Below are 23,037 nucleotides of genomic sequence, written 5' to 3'. Positions count from 1 at the left end.
CTAAAACTGACAGATCATGGAGTCTAAGCTAAATGATCCAGAAAAACAAGATAGACTTGCAGAAACAAACATAAAGCATCTGGAGTTCTTTCTAAAAAGTTAAATCGACTCTTTCCAGATGAAAACGGTTTGTGATGGCTTTTATGTCTTTATAAGCGAATGCAACAGCAAAGGTGTTAATATAATCACTGAGCTCCTGATATATAAACTCCTCATATTCTGCATAAACTAAACGACACCACTTATAATAAAAAATATCATATATTTTTTTAGTAATGTCTTCACTAATATTCAAGTTGTTTAGCTGTTTTTTTATTTCATCTGCCTGTCCTTCTCCATAGTTCTTGAATTCATGGTATGTCATTGGTTTACCTGGAAATTTAACTGAAATGACTTTTAAAATGTAGCTCACATCTATCCACGTCATTAAGTTAGATTTAAGCATTTCTTCTTTAAGAAAGTTTTTGATGCTTTTATTTGTGCTTATTCTCTGGTTTTCCTGGAAACTCTTCACTGGAAATTTGGATCTACAGAGTTTTTCATTCAACATTTCTTTTAACTCCAATACTTTTGTTTCAATCAAAGGATCTTTACAACTTCTCACACCCTTCAGCCCTTGAACTATATTCCCTGACGCACCATAAATGTCCTGAAAGGTGATGTAAAGATCTATGTTATATTTATTAATCATTTCTTCAGAGAAATTAGCTAACTTGATCATACAAGGATCACAATGACCTTTTATAAATAAACAGGGGCTTAATTTTGTAAACATGTGTATAGCTTTTATCATACTCTTATTCTTCTTAATATACTGATCTAGAGGTTGTATGCATTGATGTTCAGTATGATGCGTCTCAGAATGTTTTCCATTCAGATAAATGTTTTTTGGCTTAAAGGGTCCGATTAATATAGGATCTCCTTTTATAAGTTCAATCACTGTAAATGCGAACTGATTGTGTAAATCAACCTTTTCATAGATTTTAAAGTGCCTTATAAAATATGACATTTTAGCAGACACAGTTTGATTGACAGGAAAAAATATATGTTTTTTTTCTAAAATATTCAAATGAGGAGGAAAATTCGAATAAATCAGATTAACTACTTTTTCAACATATGTCATCCTGTCTTTCAAATTAATAATGCTGATGATGGCATTTTTATCTCTGTATATCCACCGATCTTCATCTTCATCCTGCAAAACCTCCATCGGTCTGATAAAACATCGAGAGGGAAACCAGATGAATAACTAGTGACTGTAGATTATATTATTCATTTCACACAATTAATAACAGTGTAGTCCTGGCTCTAGCATTTATGTGTTTCACCTTTTATAATCTACTGTTCTGCTGATCACTTTATTTCTTTAATTACGTTTAGTGTTCCAATCACCAGGCTGCAATCTTCATTTATTTGTTAAACAGATTGCGTAAAATGCTCTTATTGACAAAGTCACAAATATACCTTTCACAAAAGACAAAACTCGATATTTTAAGAAATAATTTTTTTTTTTTTTTAGAAACATGGAAAGACGTCTGCATCTGAAGCAGTGCATGCGATCAGAATCTGTTTATTGTGTACATAAATTATTTCTTACCGTCTGAAATCTCGCTGTCTTTTGACCTCAGCTTGCTTTCTTCTGTTCTATAATGAAAAAGGAGAATCAAAACCAATTGTTAGTATATTTTTTAACCTTAATGTAAACCTTAGATAGAGCAGAAATACAGTACTGTATTTAAGTATTTTAAATGTTAAATATTTCTAATATTTCTAAATATTTCTAAAATATTTCACATGCACTACATTTTTGGTTTGTTTGGTTGTGATTAGGCCACACCCTTTAAAGTTTAACCAGTGTGTGTGTGTGTGTGTATATGGGTTTTAAACATTTAAAATATAGCATTTAAAAATCATATACACTTCACATTATAACATTTTTTAATTGAATTTAAAAATGATATAAGAGAAACATAGTAAGAAGACATTTAAAGACCAAAGCAAGGAAATCCAAACTAATTCAATCAGAGCAGAATAACTCACCATCATTAGCCAGATCTGATCCTGGGGCAGGAGACACCCAAGTGAAAGTCTGAAGTTCGACAGTATCGAGGTCAGTCTGGACTTAGAACAGACTGTAGAAATCTTCTTGTTGATGTGTTGAGATGAGTTTTGTCTTCCAGTTGTCTGTAGAAATCTTCTGTTTGATGCTATTACGGTTTGTTTCGTCTTTAAATCGACTGTCGAGACTGTCAGATTAATTGTGGTAGTGCTCCTGCCCCAGAATGTGTTTATTTTTCGTGATTGCTCTTTTATAGTCTGATTAGGCCTGACCCTTCAAGGTGAGGAATTTCTGAAACCAGTTCAGTGGATGATGATGACACAAAAAATGCTGTTCATCTCGACTATCAAATATGTAGTCATGTGCCTTCAGGTACTGAATGATGCCAAGAACAGCTGCCCGTCCAGTTAACTTGCTTCATATCCAAAGCTAAAGCTCATGTTTTCTCATGTTTCTCCAGAGGCCTCAAGAGAAGCTGAGAGTTTCTGTTTTCTATAAAGTGAAACTTACACACAACACACCTGTTACTCTGAACATCTTTCACTGATGATGATGTAAAGAATCTGTGCTGATCATCAGGTTTGATCTGTTATAAAGAAATCATGAACTCATTCATGTGATGCTGATATCAGTCGATGAAAACATAGTTTTCTCTAATATGTTTTATAATAAATCTGCCAATGGGGATACAAAATATTATCTTCATTCAATTTCAAGGGAAACAAGATCACTTTTCTGACCCCAGTGGCCTTTTTTCTTGCTTTACACATCAAATAATTTTGGTATTTTTTCTCAGAACATGATTTAATGTTAATCTACATGAGCAAACCTGCAGCAGTTGTGTTGTACTGTATGTGTTGCTCAAGACTCTGCTTGAATAATGTGTTTCTGTTTCCTATAAAATGAAATTCTTGCGTGCCACTCCTGTTCCTCTAAACATGTTCGTCTTATGATGATGGAGAGAATCTGTGGCATTTTTTGCTATTTTAACCAATCAAAAGACAGACTGCTGTGAGCATGTTTTTATAGGGACTTCAGAGTTACAGTGACTCTCTCGAGAGAGAAAGTGCAAAATACTTTGAGATAAACTACTAGACCAAAGAATCAAACCCCGTCACCACTCGTGTGTTTGTGTTTTGATGAAACCTGATTCTTTCCATCATCATCATCATCATCATCATATGTGAAATATGTTTAGGAGAATCAGGGTGTTGCTTTACATGAAACAGAAACACATCAACCTGTGACCGCTTGACAAACACACATTCCTCTCCAACTCTGAACATATCTGACTGATGAAGATGATGATGAGGATAACACTATCATAACCTGCTGACATAAGAGACTGGTTTAGGGATTAAAGTCTTTTTCATCATTTTAACCATGACCAATATAATCGTCAGAGAAATTAACTTAAAATCTAGATGAAAGAGTCTTTCCTGCCGCTCTGGACTGTGTTTCCCAAAAGCATCGTAAGCTTAAATACATCTGGACCCATCGCCACCAGTGGATGATCATATAGGATGATCACGATTTCTAACGATAAATATATGACAGGTGTAGGGACAGATTTCTGTGTGTTTGGGGTTAGTGCAGGTTTGGATGATTTTATAGTCTTCCATAAAAGATCATGTCTTTGTGGGGTCCAATATAAGCTATAAACTTTTCTTATTTTACAATCTCTGTCCATTCTTTTGGTCTTCAAAAAGTAATAAAAACAAGCTCATATGCACATGATGGTTTTTATATTTTATGGAGACATTTCATGAGACAACTTTCTTTTGGTGCACTAATGGAAAACGTCTCAGGTTACGAATGTAACCATGGTTCCCTGAGAGGGAACGAGACACTGCGTCCTCTGAGGGGATACTATGGGGAACACCTCGTCGTGACCCGTGTCTGAAGCATACTTTGAAAAACGCCAACGTGTTGGCCGGCGACAGCCTTTGACGTCACTACCAGTGCGACTATAAATATGCGCCCGTAGGACCCGTCCCTATCTTCTTCGTGAAGCTTGCGTCCGAAGCATGGCAGGGAGCTAGAGGACGCAGTGTCTCGTTCCCTCTCAGGGAACCATGGTTACATTCGTAACCTGAGACGTTCCCTTTCAAGGGAACTTTGAACTGCATCCTCTGAGGGGACACTATAGGGGAACAGTATACCCACGCCGCCATGCTGAGGGGAGTGCAGACCAGAATCATGGTAAACACTAAGTACCAACTCTACTGCTTTTCTCTTCACCGGGAGTCGCCCCTGGGACGGTCTGACGGCTGCCTTATGACATTATCCCTTACGGCCAAAGGCCTAAGCTACATACCCAGCTTATCCTGTAGGGCCCTGGCCCGGGGTAGAGCTAAAGGCTTGGAATCACAGAGATTTCTTTAAAGGGATACGGCTAAGAGCCTGGCCCTTTCCTCTACCAAGTCTTTGCCTGTCACACAGGGGCTACTGCTAGCTTTTGCAAAACCTGCCGAAAGGGCTGTCCCCACAGCACTCTAGTAGCGGCGCCCTGTTCTAGATAGGTATCCGAGGATACCTAGGTGGAGTGGTGCCCAAGATGAACGGGGCTTAAACCAACTCAAGAAAGGGCACAAAGCAGCAGCGCGAAGCCCTTACCATCTAGGGATTTTAGAAAGAACGCAGAGACTAGCGTGCGAACTTACCACAATGTGGATTTCAGAAAGTGCGCAAAGACTCCCGTGCACACTTACCATAACATGGATTTACAAATACTGTTCTAAGGAGGGGTTCTCGTGGAACTCTGTCAGAGCAGCTCGTAGAAGAATGGCACGAGAGCAGAGCAATTGGAGGCCTCAGCCCCTGCCTCAGCAGGATGCCTGCTCTCACAGAACGTCTCAAACAGTATGTGGTACTGGAGCGCTCTGAAGAACTGGGAATCAGTCTCCCAAGAGAGGAAGACTCCGAGCTCCGAGCAGCATGCTCATAGATGACCCTTTCAGAAAAGGGGAGCGCTGCTGAACTACCCGAGAATTGCCCACACAGCCCCCCCAAGTTGAGGGGGCTTGGGGTGTACAATAAGTACACACCGGTTGGATGAAGCCCAAGGAACACCGGGGTGAAACATCCCAAGAAAGGGAACGAAGCGGAGCGCGTAACCCTTACCATACAGGATTTTAGAAAGTGCGCAGAGTCTTGCATGCACACTTACCACTTTACGTGGATTTCAGAAAGTGCGCAGAGACTTGCGTGCACACTTACCACTTTACGTGAATTTCAGACAGTGCGCAAAGCGTTAACGTGCACACTGACCACCATGTGGATTTGAGAAAGTACACAGGCAAGCGTGTGTACTGAAAGGTTACCTGACAACCACAATATGTGGGAGCTCACATTCAGAGAGGCCTGTGAAGCCTGCTACCTGATAACCACAATATGTGGGAGTTCACCTACAGAGAGGCCTAGAGAGGCCTACTATCTGTTACCAGATAACCACTTCAGTGGAAACTGAAAGCAATATGGAACTCGACTCCAGGGAGGCCTGGTGAGGCCTACTACCTGACAACCACAAATCGCGGGAGCTCGTTTTTTAGGAAGCGCACAGTATGTGGGAGCTAAATCTCCAGGGAGGCCTGGTGAGGCCTACTACCTGGCAACCACAGTATGTGGGAGCTCGTCTTCAGAGAGACCTGATGAAGCCTACTATCTTAAAACCACAATGTGCTATTTAGTGGAACGCACAATATGTGGGAGCTAAATCTCCAGGGAGGCCTGGTGAGGCCTACTACCTGGCAACCACAGTATGTGGGAGCTCGTATTCAGAGAGACCTGATGAAGCCTACTATCTGAAAACCACAATGTGCTATTCCGTAGAAACGCATAGTATGTGGGAGCTAAATCTCCAGGGAGGCCTGGTGAGGCCTACTACCTGGCAACCACAGTATGTGGGAGCTCGTCTTCAGAGAGACCAGGGGCCTCATTTATAAAGCGTGCGTACGCACAAAACGGGGCTGGAAACGTACGTACGCCAGTTCCCACGCAAAGGTTGTGATCTATAAAAAACAAACTTGACGGGAGAATGTGCGCACCTTTAAGCAAACTTTGAGCCGTGCGTACGCACATTCTGGAGACAAAGGGAATTGGCGACACCGATGGTGAGGTCGTGAACTGAAGTTAGATTGTAGAAAATAAATGTGAGAAGAACGATTATAAGAATGAATGACATTTAATTTTCACTCCATTTCATACGTTATATCCACATTATCATGAAGATTAAATCCAACAGTGTTATTTGTGCCGATTGTTTTAGGCTATATACATCTAGTAAAATCCAAACGTAATTCAAAATGTATTAAAAGTAAAATAAAATAATAATCAGCGCTGCCTTACAGTCACATTGTCCACAACGGGAGCACAGGAGGACATGGCGCGATACATGTGATAGCCTACAGAATAGCATGAAATACCCTTTTATTAGAGAACTGCAGAACACAGTGTAAAAAGGAAATATTTTCCTTAATGTACATAGCCTATATCATAAAATGTCAAAGTCTGCAAATACAGTCATGAAGCACAATCGCTACTCATCATCGGTCCTAACTATTACGGTGTTCATTACAAAACCGTCAAGAAGCATGTGTTCACTATAACATTTTCGTCTTAAATTTTCGCCCACAAATTAATTAAGTGATTTTGTCAAGGTGTTAACGATCAGTCTATTTGCTAGAAACATATAAATTCTCCGGTGACCCGGGTATGTAATGCTTCATGATGGCACTCCTGGCACTGTTGGAGGATTACGCTAATGGCAGAATAAGGAGAGAACGAGTTTTCAGGGACCATGATGATTTCCTGGCCCATGATGATGACTGGCTAATAAGCCGATTTAGATTCCCTAGAGCTGTGCTCTTGGATCTATGTGCTGAATTGGGTCCAGTATTAGAGAGGGCAACACGCCGGAACCATGCCATCCCAGTCCAAATTCAAGTCCTCACCACTCTGGGGTTCTTGGCAACCGGCTGTTTCCAGCGGGAATTGGCAGACAGGTAAATTAATAATATAAAAAAACTATATGTAATCCTCAAATTTGTCTCTAAGACCTTTTTGTATATGAAATAATTCTATTGGAATCTATCATCTCACCCTATAGGTCTGGTATATCACAGCCGTCCCTGAGTGCAATAATATCTGTCGTTTTAAATGGTATACTTAATATGGTTAGTCGATACATCAGGTTCCCCTACACTGTGCGAGAACAGGCCGAAATTAAAACGCAATTTGCAGCAATGTCTGGTTTCCCAAATGTAATCGGCGCAATTGACTGCACTCATGTTGCTATAAGGGCACCATCTGAAAATGAATTTGCTTATGTTAATAGAAAGCATGTGCATTCTATTAATGTGCAAATCATATGTGACTCCAACATGACCCTCACAAACATTGTGGCACGCTGGCCTGGTTCAACACATGATTCCTTTATCTTGACACATAGCAGTGTAGGGAACAGACTAAATGCAGGCGCAGTACGTGATGGCTGGCTTCTTGGTGAGTTTAACAATATTAAAAAGTAGAAACTGTAACAATTTTGTTTTTAATATAATTATAACCTGCAGGCGACAGTGGCTACGCCCTGAGACGCTGGCTCCTCACCCCATTTTTAAACCCGCAGAGCGCAGAGGAAACTCATTATAACGAGGTCCACTCTCGTGCCCGCGCAGTTGTGGAGCGTGCCATCGGCATCCTGAAATGCAGATGGCGTGCTCTGGATGCCTCGGGTGGCAGACTTTTATACCATCCAGCAAAAGTGTGCAAGATTGTCAGGGCGTGTGGTGTTTTGCACAATATAGCACTGAGAAACGGTATTCCTCTCCCTCCTGATCTCCCTCTACCCCAGCATTACGACCCCGAGCCACAGCCCCCTGGCCGACAAGAGGGATATCAACGAGGTGCAAGAATCCGTGAGGATGTCATGCGGCGTTTGTAAAGAAAGACAAAACTCAAGGTTCATGTTTTAACTGCATCTTTTAATGATTGTGCAATTTCTTGCATCACTTCTCTCATCTGCCGTATCTCATCTGCAACCCTGTTGACAGCGTTTATTGTCTCTCGCTGTAACTGCAGGACTGCGTCAGTGAGTACCCGACCACTTTTGGACGTGCCAGACGCAGAAGGGGCACTGCTTTGAGCCGGACGCTGTGCATCTGCATCTGAGAACCCCTCACCCTGAACCTCCTGTTCATTTACAGCTTCAGACTCCGGAAGGACTGGAGGACAAACAATTGGCAACATTTATCCATTTATCACCCCACACACTCAAATGTACAGCGTTAATGATTAAAAATCGGTTTAACCTTGCTCCTCTGTGGTTTCAGTCACGTCAGTGTCTCCCTCCTTTTCCGACACAATACCACACACGCTGACCTCCCCAATTATAGCCGCGATTTTGCTGTCCACTGATGTGAGATCAGCTGTACATGGGCCCCCACCAGTTGCAGCCACGCTCTGGCGGTGGGAGGACAGTTTTCTCTTTGCCTCCACCTTGAATGAATGAGAATCTTTATTTCACATATTTTGCATACTGTAAGCACATGTAAATAAAACTTTTTGAAAATCAATATTGCTATTTATATAGGTATATAGCCTAATAAAACACAAATGTAATATGTTGGTAAAAAAAAAATTTGTATACCTTCAGGTCGGACCATTTTTTCTTTAATTCTGCAACTGTCCGTTCTGTCCCACTGACACAATTGACGGCAGAAGCAATACTTTGCCACTCGCACTGCTTCTTTTTATTAGTGACCCCACTGCTGTGGCCACCAAATAACACAGTTTTCCGAGCCTCCACCTCCCCTACAAGTGTTTCAATCTCAGTATCTGAGAAATTACGTTTTTTTCCTCTTTTCTCACCTGTCGCCATTATTAAAATTAGGCTAACAGAAATGCACGTTTTCACTTTCTTGGATTAATTAATTGGCGGGTCGCATGCCAGTTTTCCAGGTATATATGGGATTCCACTCTCATTTACATGCTGATCAGCAATCATGAGGTGATTTGCATTGACTATTTATGGTTAAAAATGGGCGTGTACAGGGCGGGATATGAGGCTGGTTCACGTACGCACATCTGCGGGTGATCTGTGATTTATAAAGGGAACATTGCTTACAGGTGTGCGTACGCACGGTTTTATAAATCGGAATATTTTTTGGCGTACGCCATTTTTGGCTTTTGGGCGCACGTAAACTTTTAGTAAAGATCCTACGCATAGTTTTATAAATGAGACCCCTGGTGAAGCCTACTATCTGAAAAAGCCACAATATGCTATTCCGTGGAAACGCATAGCCTGTGGGAGCTAAATCTCCAGGGAGGCCTGGTGAGGCCTACTACCTGGCAACCACAGTATGTGGGAGCTCATCTTCAGAGAGACCTGGTGAAGCCTACTATCTGAAAAAGCCACAACATGCTATTCCGTGGAAATGCATAGTATGTGGGAGCTAAATCTCCAGGGAGGCCTGGTGAGGCCTACTACCTGGCGATCACCGAACGTGGGAGCTCACCTTCAGAGAGACCTGGTGAAGCCTACTATCTGAAAACCACAATATGCTATAGAGAGGAGACGCACAGTATGTGGGAGCTAAATCTCCAGGGAGGCCTGGTGAGGCCTACTACCTGGCAACCACAGTAAGTGGGAGCTCATCTTCAGAGAGACCTGATGAAGCCTACTATCTGAAAAAACCACAATATGCTACCCCGTGGAAACGCATAGTATGTGGAAGCTAAATCTCCAGGGAGGCCTGGTGAGGCCTACTACCTGGCCACCACCGTATGTGGGAGCTCACCATCAGGGAGGCCTGATGAAGCCTAACACCTGATAACCACAATATGTGGGAGTCCACCCAGCCCCTCATGTTGAGGGAAGCGATGCTTGAGGTGCATAACAAATACACACTGGTTGGATGAAGCCCAAGGAACACCAGGGGCGAATCATCCCAAGAAAGGGAACGAAGCGGAGCGCGTAACCCTTACCATACAGGATTTTAGAAAGTGCGCAGAGTCTTGCGTGCACACTTACCACTTTACGTGGATTTCAGACAGTGCGCAAAGCGCTAACGTGCACACTGACCACTATGTGGCTTTGAGAAAGTACACAGGCAAGCGTGTGTACAGAGAGGTTCCCAAGCATCGCAGAGGCGCTGGATCGCACGGGAGCGGTGAGCTCCAACCCTCTTTTCTAGGCGAGGGGAGCATCACCTGAGGCAGTAAATACAGAGCTTCCTGCCGTAACCACCACCTCCCCGGATGCGCCAAGCGGCCAGGCGGCCTCTCAGGGTGACCTGGCCGGACATCTATGGAATTCCCTGCAGTGCTGTGCCAATTCTTTGGCCACCTAGCTACTGTAAAGGAAACTCACAGAGATTGTTAGTAGACATATAACCACCAGCAGACCGTCCACCTAACCTCGATCAGGTGGAAAGCTGGTGGCTACAGGGGAATTAGGCAGGGGAGGACAAAAAACAGAGCTTAAAAACAGAGGTTAAAAACATCCGGAGATACTAGGTCATCCTACCGCTCTGACCCGGGCGAGGACGCTGCCTCGTCCGAATCACGTCCCTCAGACCCTGCTTACCGCTCCGTGACCCGCGGTTCCTCTTGCCCCTGCCCTTAGGCGGGGGAGGAGCGCGAGCCGCAACACTAGCCTTCTGCGCCCCTCTACGACCCTCAGATCGAGATGGGCCAGGACCCCTGAGTTGCTCCGGCTCGGACCTGGACCTTCGTGGAATGAAGGATTTAAAGGCCGCTGAGCGCGCCCTTGCCTCCCTGAACTTCCCGACCACCATCTCGACGGAGGTACCAAAAAGCTCAGAAGGTGAGACCGGAGCATCGAGAAGAAACCCCCTTTCTTCCTTCCCGATGTCAGCCAGGTTCACCCACAGATGTCTCTCCGTCACCACCATGGCCACCATAGACCTGCCCATGGCGGAGGCGGCCTGCTTGGTAGCTCGGAGAGAGAGGTCTGTGGTGCGGCGCAGCTCGGCTACCTGGTCAGGTGAAAAGCCCTCACTTGTATCCAGGTCCTTCAGCAGGTCAGCCTGGTAGGCCTGGAGCACCGCCATCGTGTGCAGTGAAGCCACAGCCTGACCAGCTGCCGCGTATGACCTGCCATTTAAGCGGGATGTATCTTGGAGGGGCTTAGATGGCAAAGCGGGAGATTTAAGAGAGGACGTTTGCCCCACAGAGAGATAGCAAGCCTCTCTTCTACAGGGGGCATCCTCTCATAGCCGTTCTCATGCAAGCCCTCGATATTAGCATAGCTCGTATGCTGAAACCGGTGGATGCGAGAGGAAAAGGGCCTCTTCCATTCCTTTTCGACTTCTGCATGTAAGTCAGGCAAGAATGGAAGGCTCACCTGGGCTGGAGGGCTATGGTCAGACAAGTACCATTCAGCGAGGCGACCTCGTGGCGCCACCTTACTGGCACGCTTCCATGGCAAATCTAATTTTGCCGTGGCGCGATCCATAACCTCTAACAGCTCCTCATACGCGGGACAGGAGGATTGAGAAGGCTCAGCCTCAGCTTCTTCACCACTCTCAGACATCTCCTGCTCTTCCTGGGTAGAACCCTGCAGAGCACTAACTTCAGTGTCAGAATGGGTTAATGATACCACATCTGCCTCCCGAAGTTCGCTCTCGTTCGCCGCCGGAGAGTGTGAAAGGGAAGGTCCCTCTCTACACTCCTCAGCGAGATCCATTTGTGATCCCCACGAGCTAATTCTCCTCCTTGCCTCGGCAACGGCGGGACCTGAGCCGCGGGATCCAGATGGCTGTCCCTCTTTCCTCGAAAAGAGAGACAAACGAGAGTGGAGCTTTCTCAAAGAGAAACGCTCGCAGTGCACGCAGACCGCCCCCTCAAGGACATCGCGCGCATGCTCTTTGCCCAAACAAGAGACGCAAAGAGTGTGTGTGTCATCGGGTGTCAGAAAACGCTGACACGGATGCACACACTGTCTAAACGCCTTGCTAGTGGAAGCCATGATGAAAACAGTAATAGATCGCTCTTACCGTTTTGGTCGTTTCTCAGATGCACGCTTCAAACAAAAAAGTCAACTGAAGACGAAGAAGATAGTGACGGGTCCTACGGGCGCGTATTTATAGTCGCGCTTGTAGTGACGTCAGAGGCTGTCGCCGGCCAACACGTTGGCGTTTTTCAAAGTATGCTTCAGACACGGGTCACGACGAGGTGTTCCCCATAGTGTCCCCTCAGAGGACGCAGTTCGAAGTTCCCTTGAAAGGGAACTACAAATCATGTTTGATGTTGATTTGGATACAAGCATATAAAACCATTTATTCACAGAGAACCTTTTTGAAAATAGTGCAGCAATATCTGAACTACAGGCATTAAACTGAAAATACTTAAAAACTGATATGCAGTGCATTTGTAAGGAGTACTATTATAAGCAGAAATCAGATCAAAAACCATATTTATGTTATGGTGAGTGAGAGAGGCACAAAAGAGAGATTCACAATCAACCTTTAATGGAAATTAGAAGCGAATCACTGAATCAATAAAGAACATAAATCCTCTCCGGAAACAGAGATAACAGTCGAACAGAAATCTTCGCTCGTAGACACAGAGCTAAACCTGAAAGTAGCTGAACTAATAACTGGAGCACGTGAAGTTAAAGGTCCCAGTGGAGACTGCAGCGAGAGGCGAAGCCCGCAGAGAGAGGCAGAACCTGATTTTACCAAGTGAGACATGTCCCTGGGACAACATTGTGATTAACCAATCAGATTTGAAGAACCAGTTTATAGATTTTGTGAAGTTTACGCTTACAATCACTATCACTACCAGAGAGAGAGCGTTCTGTAGACTGGATACTGAGAGTTAAGAGCAAGAAAGAGTAAGGGTAAATCTACCCGCTCGAGGTGAGGCTTCCAGACGATTCACACAGAACAAGACTTGACTCAACAGGAGAGGTAAGAGAAGCTTCATCAGCATTGAAAGTTTGGAATAAACTGACAAAGAGACAGAGAAAGAGAAGGTTAGAAATAGTAGGAAGAATCAGGGGGAAAGGGGGAACAGGTGAGAGGATAGAGTGGAGATAAGTGTAAATGGGAACAGCTGGGACTGATGAGGCTAAAGAGATGGTGTAGTGAATGAGTGTGAAGTGAGACCACAAGAGGGAGACAGAGAAAGAAGGAACCCGGATCATGACAATTTACCTTTATTTCAAATTAAATTACAGAAACAATTAATCTGACACTTCTGACTTACACTTTAAATATAAGGCCTCAGGGTGAATAATTATTTCTAAAAGATCATACTGGAAAAACTTTTAAACATCAAGGTCTATGCTTATTTTAACCACACAGGAAAAATAATTTTTTAATCCTGTATGTAAACCATCTGTTCAAATCAACTGGAAATGTCTTGATAACCATGATTCACAAAACTGTCCTATATATATCACTATTATATATATATTAAATATATATATATCACTATTCCGCCATCTAAAGCAAGACCTCCCAGTGTAATTATTAGTGCTGGTGGAAAGACTAAATCTGTTACTACAATGACAGTGATTCCTGCTGATCCAGCTGTGCCTGCTGCAATAAACCAACGCTTACGTTTAAGAAACCACTCATTTTTGTAGTAACCCCACTCATTTTCCTCTGCTAAGTTTTCAATCTTCTCCACCAGCTCTTTGACCTGATTATGGTTAGGGTCTCTGATGTTGAATGCTTGATATCTGCCACTACTGTTAACCAGTGTCTTTGTCTTATACACACTTTCTCTGATATACTCATCTAATGATGTTCCCTTCAGATGATCAGTGTGAGTGAACAGAATGATGCTGTAACGTACAGCATCTATACCAATGTTGTTCTGGACTCATTTCACAGTTTCCTTCTCTTGATCTGCAAATCACTTATCCAGTCTGATGACCAGCAGAAACACATGAGGACCAGGAGCAGAGATACAGACACACTTCTCTGATTCACTTCAATTCAATTCAATTCAAGTTTGATGTATGTATAGCACTTTTTATTATATAAATCGTTGCAAAGAAATTTTACAGGAAATTAAGTTTCTACAATATTTAGTAGTAACTTATGAGTGGTGACTGTCAATTTATGTACATATGGCAGAAATATACAGAAAAATCAATTAAAGACGTAGTCAACCAGACGACGAACACATTGACAGCAATTATTATATGATGCAATCACACTTTGCTATCCTAGGAACTACCAAAAGTCCAGCGTTTTGTGACCTTAGGGAGCGTGATGGATTGTAGCGTGGTAGAAGGCTCGTTAGGTACGCAGGAGCTAAACCATTTAGGGTCTTATAGGTAAGTAATGATAATTTGTAACTGATACAGAACTTAATAGGTAGCCAGTGCAGAGACTGTAAAATTGGGGTAATATGATCATATTTTCTTGACCTGGTAAGGACTCTAGCTGCTGCATTTTGGACGACCTGTAGCTTGTTTATTGAAGAAGCAGGACAACCACCTAGAAGTGCATTACAATAGTCCAGTCTAGAGGTCATAAATGCATGAACTAGCTTTTCTGCATCAGAAACAGATAACATGTTTCGTAGCTTGGCAATGTTTCTAAGATGGAAGAATGCAGTTTTTGTAACATTGGAAATATGATTTTCAAAAGACAAATTGCTGTCCAATATAACACCCAGATTTCTGACTGTAGAGGAAGTAACAGTACATCCATCTAGTTGCAGATTATAATCTACAAGATTCTGTGTAGTGTTTTTTGGTCCAGTAAGCAATATATCTCTCTTATCTGAATTTAATAGGAGAAAATTATTGGTCATCCAATCCATTTTTAACACACTCTGTTAGCTTAGATAATTGGGAAGTTTCATCTGGTCTCATTGAGATATATAGCTGAGTATCATCAGCATAACAGTGGAAGCTTATTCCGTATTTTCTAATAATATTACCAAGGGGCAACATGTATATTGAAAATAGAAGGAGACCTAGGACGGATCCTTGTGGCACTCCATATTTTACTGATGATAAATGAGATGACTCCGCATTTAAATAAACAAAATGGTAGCGATCGGACAGGTAGGATCTAAACCATCTTAGAGCCTGCCCTTGAATACCTGTATAGTTTTGTAATCGATCTATGAGTATGTCATGATCTATGGTGTCGAACGCAGCACTAAGATCAAGTAAAACTAGCAATGAGATGCAGCCTTGATCTGACGCAAGAAGCAGGTCATTTGTAATTTTAACAAGTGCAGTTTCTGTGCTATGGTGAGGCCTGAAACCTGACTGAAATTCTTCATACAGATATTTTATTTTTATTTTTTTGCAGGAAGGAGCACAATTGGGCAGACACAACTTTTTCAAAAATTTTAGACATAAATGGAAGATTTGAAATGGGTCTGTAATTTGCCAGTTCACTAGGATCTATTATTGTCAAAAGACCCGGTACATTGGAGAAAATAAAACTGGCCCTGCACTCAGGGATTCAAATAAAAAGAGTCCTACAACAATCAATAACCAAAAGGAACAACACGTCTGCAACAGGCGACAGGGACTCTTCACAAGAGAGACAGAGGGAAAGCCTCCCGTTGTCCTTGCACTGGAGAACTAGCTGGCTTTTATGGTAGGCGAACTGTCCCAAGAGCAAATCAGCAGAGGTTAAAACTTAGGAGTGTTAATTAACAACAGGTATGGCTACTTAAGAGGTTAATACAACAGGCACACACAAAGATACGTACAACTGTACAAAATGTACAAAAACAACAGTGGTGGACAGCAACAGAGTACTTAAGTACATTTTATATGGGATGAAATTAGACACAAAATGATTAATAGATGCACGCAAAATTATCCATATACTGCATAAAGTTTATACATGTACCTTACTAACCACAAACAAATGCCCTTCAGTTTGATTCAGGACTGATTGTGCAGTGATTTGTACAAATACAGACATGTTTGCAAATAAAAATGTTCTGTTATGAATTAATATATCATAAAATGTTCATGCAATAATGAATCCATGCATATGTGGAGCAGGTGATACGTGTGCATTAATTGACGTCTAGTTCGAGTCGATCTTGTTCGGTTCATTTAAATTTTGAGACTTCATTTTCTCAATTTAAAGCATTTCATGTTTCACACACACACACACACACACACACACACACACACACACACACACACACACAACTACCAACGAACAAGGCCCAGTGCAATTCATTAACGTGTATACAATTTGAAAAATTTGCAAATGTGCGTCACTGCACTGAAACAAATGCTTTTCAATTGGTGTCTGCTGAGTTAAGAATTACATTAATGTGCAGCATTTTGTTCAAATAGAGACATTTGTGAATGCAAATCTTATAGTTTGTATTAAATTATCATAATTTGTGCATGTAGGGATTAAAATGTGCATTTGTAGATCAGGCAACGTGCGTGCATTCATCCACGTCTTTTCTGAGTCAGAAGAATTGTATTTGAATTCTATTTGATTCATTTGAATTTTGAGACTTTGGTTCCGCCCTTTTGGCCTTTTGCCCAATCCACACACACACAGCTGAGATCCACATGCAGCTGAGCCAAAGAAAATCAGCAACCACTAGATTGCACTAGCCCCACTCACATGTGCGTATTCTAACTTAACTTGTCTTAAAAAACAGAATAGCTTATATTCATTTTGCCAAACAAGAACTTCGTGACAATAGCCTACCATTTTTTTTCTGTAATTCAATGGCACGTTCCCCTTTAGGGTTTGAACTGATGGTAAAACTAAGGACATTGTTAACTGTCTGAAGCTGGCGATTATGGAAAGGGGAGTTACATATTCGATGAGTGCTTGCAGTATTCGGCCAATCAGAGTGCACTGGGTGAGTTGGCCAATGAGAGCAGACTGTGCTTGTAAGAAGGAGGGACTTCGTAGAAAACAAGGTGTTTGAGAGAGAGGCGGGGCATAGAGGACCTACAATAATGTACAGTATTTGAACAATAATGTGTTTCTGAACATCAAAGCATGTCAACATATTCTGTTACACCAAATACACAAAATAATGATCTTTAAAAAAGCATCATATAACCACTTTAAGCACATAAAAGATTGAGCACTTTTGTACTTTCACTTGAGTAAAATTTAAAAAGGAGTACTTTTACTGGAGTAGTATTTTATTATACGTATCTGTACTTTTACTCAAACACTGCTTCTGTTATGAACATTATTAAATATTTTAATTTGAATGTTGGATTGTAGAGTAGTTAATCGCTAGCATAAATGTGGCTAACGCTAATAATGAGCATTAGAATAAAAGTTTTTGTCCCACTTTATATTAGGTGGCCTTAACTACTATTTACTTACATAAAAATAAGTACAATGTACTTATTGTGTTCATATTGTATTGTAAAACACTTTTGCTGCTATTGAGGTGGGATAGGGGTAAGGTTAGGGAGAGGGTTGGAGGTATGGGTAAGTTTAAGGGTGGGTTAAGGTATAAAGTATGGGTCAACAGTGTAATTATAAATGTAATTACAGAAATTAAATACATATGTAATTACATGTAGTTTTTTTTAAATATAAGTACAATATAAAAACATGTATGTACACAATAAGTGCATTGTACTAAATTATTTATTAAAATGTAAGTACATAGTAGTTAAGGCCACTTTATATAAAGTGGGTCCAAAGTTTTTTTATGAACTATTTAATGCCCCTATTACTTTTATTAGGGTAAAAAAGCAGAAGTAGAAGTTGTGGGACTGTTAGCAGCGTGCTGTATACTTACCCCGGACTTGTGAGCGTCAGCCCGGGAGGATTCCTCTCCGCTCTCTCAGCTGGGCCTGCCTCACCTCCAGGTCACGAATGCAGCTCAAAAGTAGACATATATCCGCCATTAAAGAACATTGGTTTCCAGTCAGATTTTTCATTTGGTCGGGCAAGCTTTGGGACTGGACATATATCTGCTTCTCTCCATGCAGCTGGTAGAATGCCCTTGAAATGAGGAACTGATCAGATGTGCTATAACTGGTGCATGATTCTTGAGAAGCTATCATCAGGGCTACTTGCTTTCCGTGTTTCTAATCTTAGCAGGGCTTTTTTTTTTACGATCCTATACTACACAATTCATGCATTTTTGATGGTTTGGCCAAAGGACAAATCGGGCACATCTTATCACTAGTTCAAGCCTCGGCAAAATAAATAGTTTTTCAATTATAAAACACTAGACAGAAACTTAGACATCATATAAGTGATTTATTTGAGCACAAGAAAATACCATAAGAATAATTTGAGTAAGAGAAATAAGAAAGATTTAACTTTGTATGCACTGATAGCTGTGATTACACAGTAATAGCGAGCTGATTTGCACCCAGACAGATGTTAATCATGCAGATACAAGCACATTCAACATAAAACACACTAACACATATCTGAAAACTGTTGAAAAATGAAAGAAAATGAAGAAAAAGGTGAGCGCTAAGTTCCGCCTCCATCAGATGAAAGGTGCGTCAGACCGCGAGTGCCAGAATTCAAATAAACGATCTTCCACCTTTCTTTCACTTTTTTTTGTGGATCGTCTCATTCTGTTTGTGACACTGTACGCTACAAAACCATGCCGTTTTTTTTACTACCAAGACATAGTTTTCTGAGCGTGAGTTATTCCTTAACGGACACAAACAGTTCGGTCGCTGAAGAACTGAAACGTAAACAAAGGAATTATCATCCATATAACAACGTATGTACTACGTTTTCATTCTTCATGTTTTGATGTGTACTGCTTAAACAAATCTAGCAAATACATTCTTTATAAGCTTTCCATTGAAAAACAGCGATCTGTCGTCGATGCTTGAGGCTTAGATCTTTACAATTATATATAGTTTGTCAAGATTAAATTTGTCCCGTTTCATTTAATCTATTCGTAAACATTGAGGACGCGGGCGTCCAGGTGCAGGATAACAGACCAATGAGGTTCTTGATCAGTGTGAAGGAAATTTCATTATAATTGGTATTATTTGCTTTACTTTACTTAAAAGTGTTCTTTAACCCCTTTGAATGCTTCATCAGTATGCTTGAGTTATTTTGATGTGCTGAAAGAACAACAGGGAATGTATGAAATGTGTGTGTGTAGCTGGGTGTGAGACAAAAAATGTTACTTTAGAGACCTCACATCCTAGCTTCTTAGAAAACAATTTGCATTACATACTTAGAAACGCATCAAGGGGACATAGTTCGATTCCTTAAATGGACACACATATTGAGATATTTTTTAAGACATTTTTTCCTTTGTCACATCTGGAGCTGATCTGTATGACTATCATTTCTGACGAGAAACAAATATTTAAAAGGCTTTCTGCCTCTTGCCTACTTGAAAGTGAGATTTGCCACAACAAATCAGTTTCTTTTTTTTCATCAGCCAAATGTTGTGCTGCATGTTAAATTGCTTATTGTGCTTATTGTATAATAACAACATTTATTTGACATGTTTCACTAACAAGAAACTCTTCTAACCACCGGTCGAGAGCTGTAGTCCCAACCACATTTGTTTGCAATGCTTTGCAAACAAATGAAACATTGAATCGTTGAACTAAAATGAATGTTGCTTTTTAATAAATAGCACAATATCATGCTCCCCCACTAAGAGACAAAACACTGCTTTTCTGACCTCTAACGAATCATTTTAATTAACAGACAAATCACATTAAAGAGAAATACTGCACAACAACAATCAAATGGCCAAAACTGCATGTTTATTTGAATGTTCACATTAGATTACTTGACATAACCAATAACAAAATAATGTTCAATTTTTTTTATGCCACTAAGAAAAAAATAAACAGCAACTTCTTGTAGAAGGTGACTGATTTCCTTATTTAAAAACCTGCTGGATGCATCTTCCACTTTCTTAGCCCACCAAGGAAAGAAAATATTCTGCAGATATGACCAGATTTCTTCATATAAATAAAAATCATAATTTAAACAATCAGATAAATTTGAATCGTTACCACTTAAAAGATGAGGTATATCTTTCAGAACTTTGTCAAATATTTCCAAACCATGATTTTTGAAATCATCAAATGTTTTATTTAATGTTGGATTTTTAAATAAATCGGATTCAATTTGATCAAGCTTTTCTTTTGGGGGGGGATTTTTTATTTTTAACCAATATTTCTCAAGATTATATTCTGGTATTTCATTTTCTTTTTCCATTGAAAATTCTTTGTTTTGTACATTTGGAGTAATGTTTTTGTAAATAGTTTCTAATAATTCTTTTTCCACTTTTTCCACTTTTCTTTTTTTTTTTTTGGTTGTCATGTTAGAGATAATTCTATCAATACTTCCCAGTGTTTGGGACTTAAAAGTGTAAGTGCAATCTTTAAGAGGCTTATCGGGTAAACTATTCTCATATGAGCCATTAATGCCCCAGGGTTTATAAAAGCCAATAATCATTTTCATTCCATGCTTTTCATATAATTTCTGTGCTATATCTGTCACGATCGGTGTTACGGAAAACACAGGAGAGAGAACCAATTGCGAGTACGTCTTTAATAAGGGGGTAATCCAAAGAGAATACACAGTCCAGGCATGAGTCGTAACCAAAAACATCCATCCAAACATAAACCAAACGAAGACAAGGCAAGGGCAAGAACTGACGGACATGAATTAATATACAACATTAAACAAGGACTCCGTAACACAGACTCAGACAGACCGGGTATAAATACACAGAAGGATAAAGGGGAAACAGGAGACAGGTGGGGAACAATCAATTAACTAAACAAGGAGGAAGGTGACCAAATAAGGGAACAGGAAGTGATAAGGTGACAGACACCGTGAGAAAGGAGGACATCTAGTGGAAACCCAGGGACACAACCCAGACACTGTGACAGAACCCCCCCTCTACGGAGCGGCTCCCAGACGCTCCACGACAGACACAAAACAGACCAGGAGGGAGGCGGACAGGTGGAGGCTCAGGGGGAGGGACGGAGGGCCAGAAAAGAAAAACATGGGGAACAGGCACCAGAATGAAACACAACACGGAAAGACCAGGAGGGAGGAGGACCGGAGGAGGTTCAGGGGGGGGGACAGAGGGCCAGACTAACAGAAAGGAACAGGGACAGACATTAACACAAAAAAAAAGGAAAAAAACAACATGAAGCCCCCCAGGGCGGAGCAGACGACCACCACACCCTTGTGGTCAAGGCCAGAGTCCTCCAGGGTGGAGCGGAAGACCACCACAACCGTGTAGTCAGGGCAAGCGCCCCCCAGGGCGGAGCAGAAGACCACCATGTCCGTGTGGTCAGAGCAGAAGCCCCCCAGGGCGGAGCAGATGACCACCACGCCCCTGTGGTCGATGCCGGAGTCCAACAGGGCGGAGCAGAAGGCCACCCAGTGACTTGACCTGACTCTGAAAGGTCCACGAGGATCTGACTCGACTCTGGAGGGTCAACTGGAACCTGACTCGACTCTGGAAGGTCAACAGGAACTAGCCCTGACTCTAGACCGGTCTCGGGCACCGCATCGGGAGTGGCCTCGGGCACCGCCTCGGCTTCTGGAACAGCATCGGCCACCGCCTCGGCATCGGGCACCGCCTCGGCCTCTGGAACGGCATCGGGCACCGCCTCGGCCTCCGGAACAGCATCGGGCAACGCCTCGGCCTCCGGAACGGCATCGGCCTCCGGAACGGCATGGGGCACTGCCTCGGCCTCTGGAACGGCATCGGCCTCCGGAACGGCATCGGGAACAGCATCGGCCTCCGGAACGGCATCGGGAACAGCATCGGCCTCCGGAACGGCATAGGGAACAGCATCGGCCTCCGGAACGGCATCAGCATCCACCTCGGCCTCCGGAACCGCATCGGGCACCGCCTCGGCCTCCGGAACCACATCGGGCACCGCCTCGGCCTCCGGAACCGCATCAGGCACCGCCTCGGCCTCCGGAACAGCATTGGGCACCGCCTCGGCCTCCGGAACAGCATCGGGCACCGCCTCGGCCTCCGGAACAGCATCGGGCACCGCCTCGGCCTCCGGAACAGCATCGGGCACCGCCTCGGCCTCCGGAACAGCATCGGGCACCGCCTCGGCCTCCGGAACAGCATCGGGCACCGCCTCGGCCTCCGCAACAGCATCGGGCACCGCCTCGGCCTCCGGAACAGCATCGGGCACCGCCTTGGCCTCCGGAACAGCTTCGGGCACCACCTCGGCCTCCGGAACAGCATCGGCCTCCGGAACGGCATTGGGCACCGTCTCGGCCTCCGGAACAGCATCGGGCACCGCCTCAGCCTCCAGAACAGCATCGGGCACCGCCTCGGGAACGTCCTCTGGGCTTTGAGGAACGGTAGACGCCTGTCTCCTCCTCCTCCGCCCTCTATGATGGCGAGTCGGTGACTCCTTGTCTGGAGACTCAGGCGTTGAGTCGGCCATTTTGTGCTGTGGCTCCAAGCTGGCGGCCATCTTGTACTGTGGCGCTGGGCTGGCGGCCATCTTGTGCTGTGGCTCTGGGCTGGTGGCCATCTTGTGCTGTGGCTCTGGGCTGGCAGCCATCTTGTGCTGTGGCTCTGGACTGGCAGCCATCTTGTGCTGTGGCGCTGGGCTGGCAGCCATCTTGTGCTGTGGCGCTGGGCTGGCGGCCATCTTGTGCTGAGGCGTTGGCTCAGCAGCCATGACGTTGACCGTCTTGGGAATCTCTAGAATCTTGGACAGCGTAGCGAAATAATCCAAGAATGAGTCAGCGGCCTTCTTGGACGTTGGCGCTGAGCTGGCGGCCATCTTGCACCGTGGCGCTGGACTCGCAGCAATCATGGGCAGTGGCGCCACCGTGGCGGACGTGCGCTTCCTCTCCCCTCTCCGTCCGCCATGGTGAGACGGTGGCTCTGATCTATCCCACACGAGACCCGGGTCGAAGGGAGGCCATGGTTGAGAGTGATGCTGGGTCTCCTCTCGACCACTCCCTCCTCGGCGACCTCCCCTGGTCCCCCGGAAAACCACCAGGCGAGTTCCCTCAAAACCGTCTCTCTCCCGC

At 43.3% G+C, this 23,037-nt stretch overlaps 1 protein-coding gene across 1 annotated transcript in view; it reads left to right on the top strand.

The window, feature by feature from the left end:
• The window catches only part of LOC132111963 (putative E3 ubiquitin-protein ligase UBR7), a 361,771-nt gene that overhangs the window by 215,681 nt on the left and 123,053 nt on the right, over positions 1-23,037 (top strand). The gene's annotated exons all lie outside the window — the stretch shown is intronic.

Source organism: Carassius carassius, chromosome 31, assembly GCF_963082965.1.
Source record: "Carassius carassius chromosome 31, fCarCar2.1, whole genome shotgun sequence".
In the NCBI taxonomy this organism is placed as follows: Eukaryota; Metazoa; Chordata; class Actinopteri; order Cypriniformes; family Cyprinidae; genus Carassius; species Carassius carassius.
Note: the sequence above shows the minus strand (reverse complement) of the source record. Positions and strands in the feature narration are given on the sequence as shown.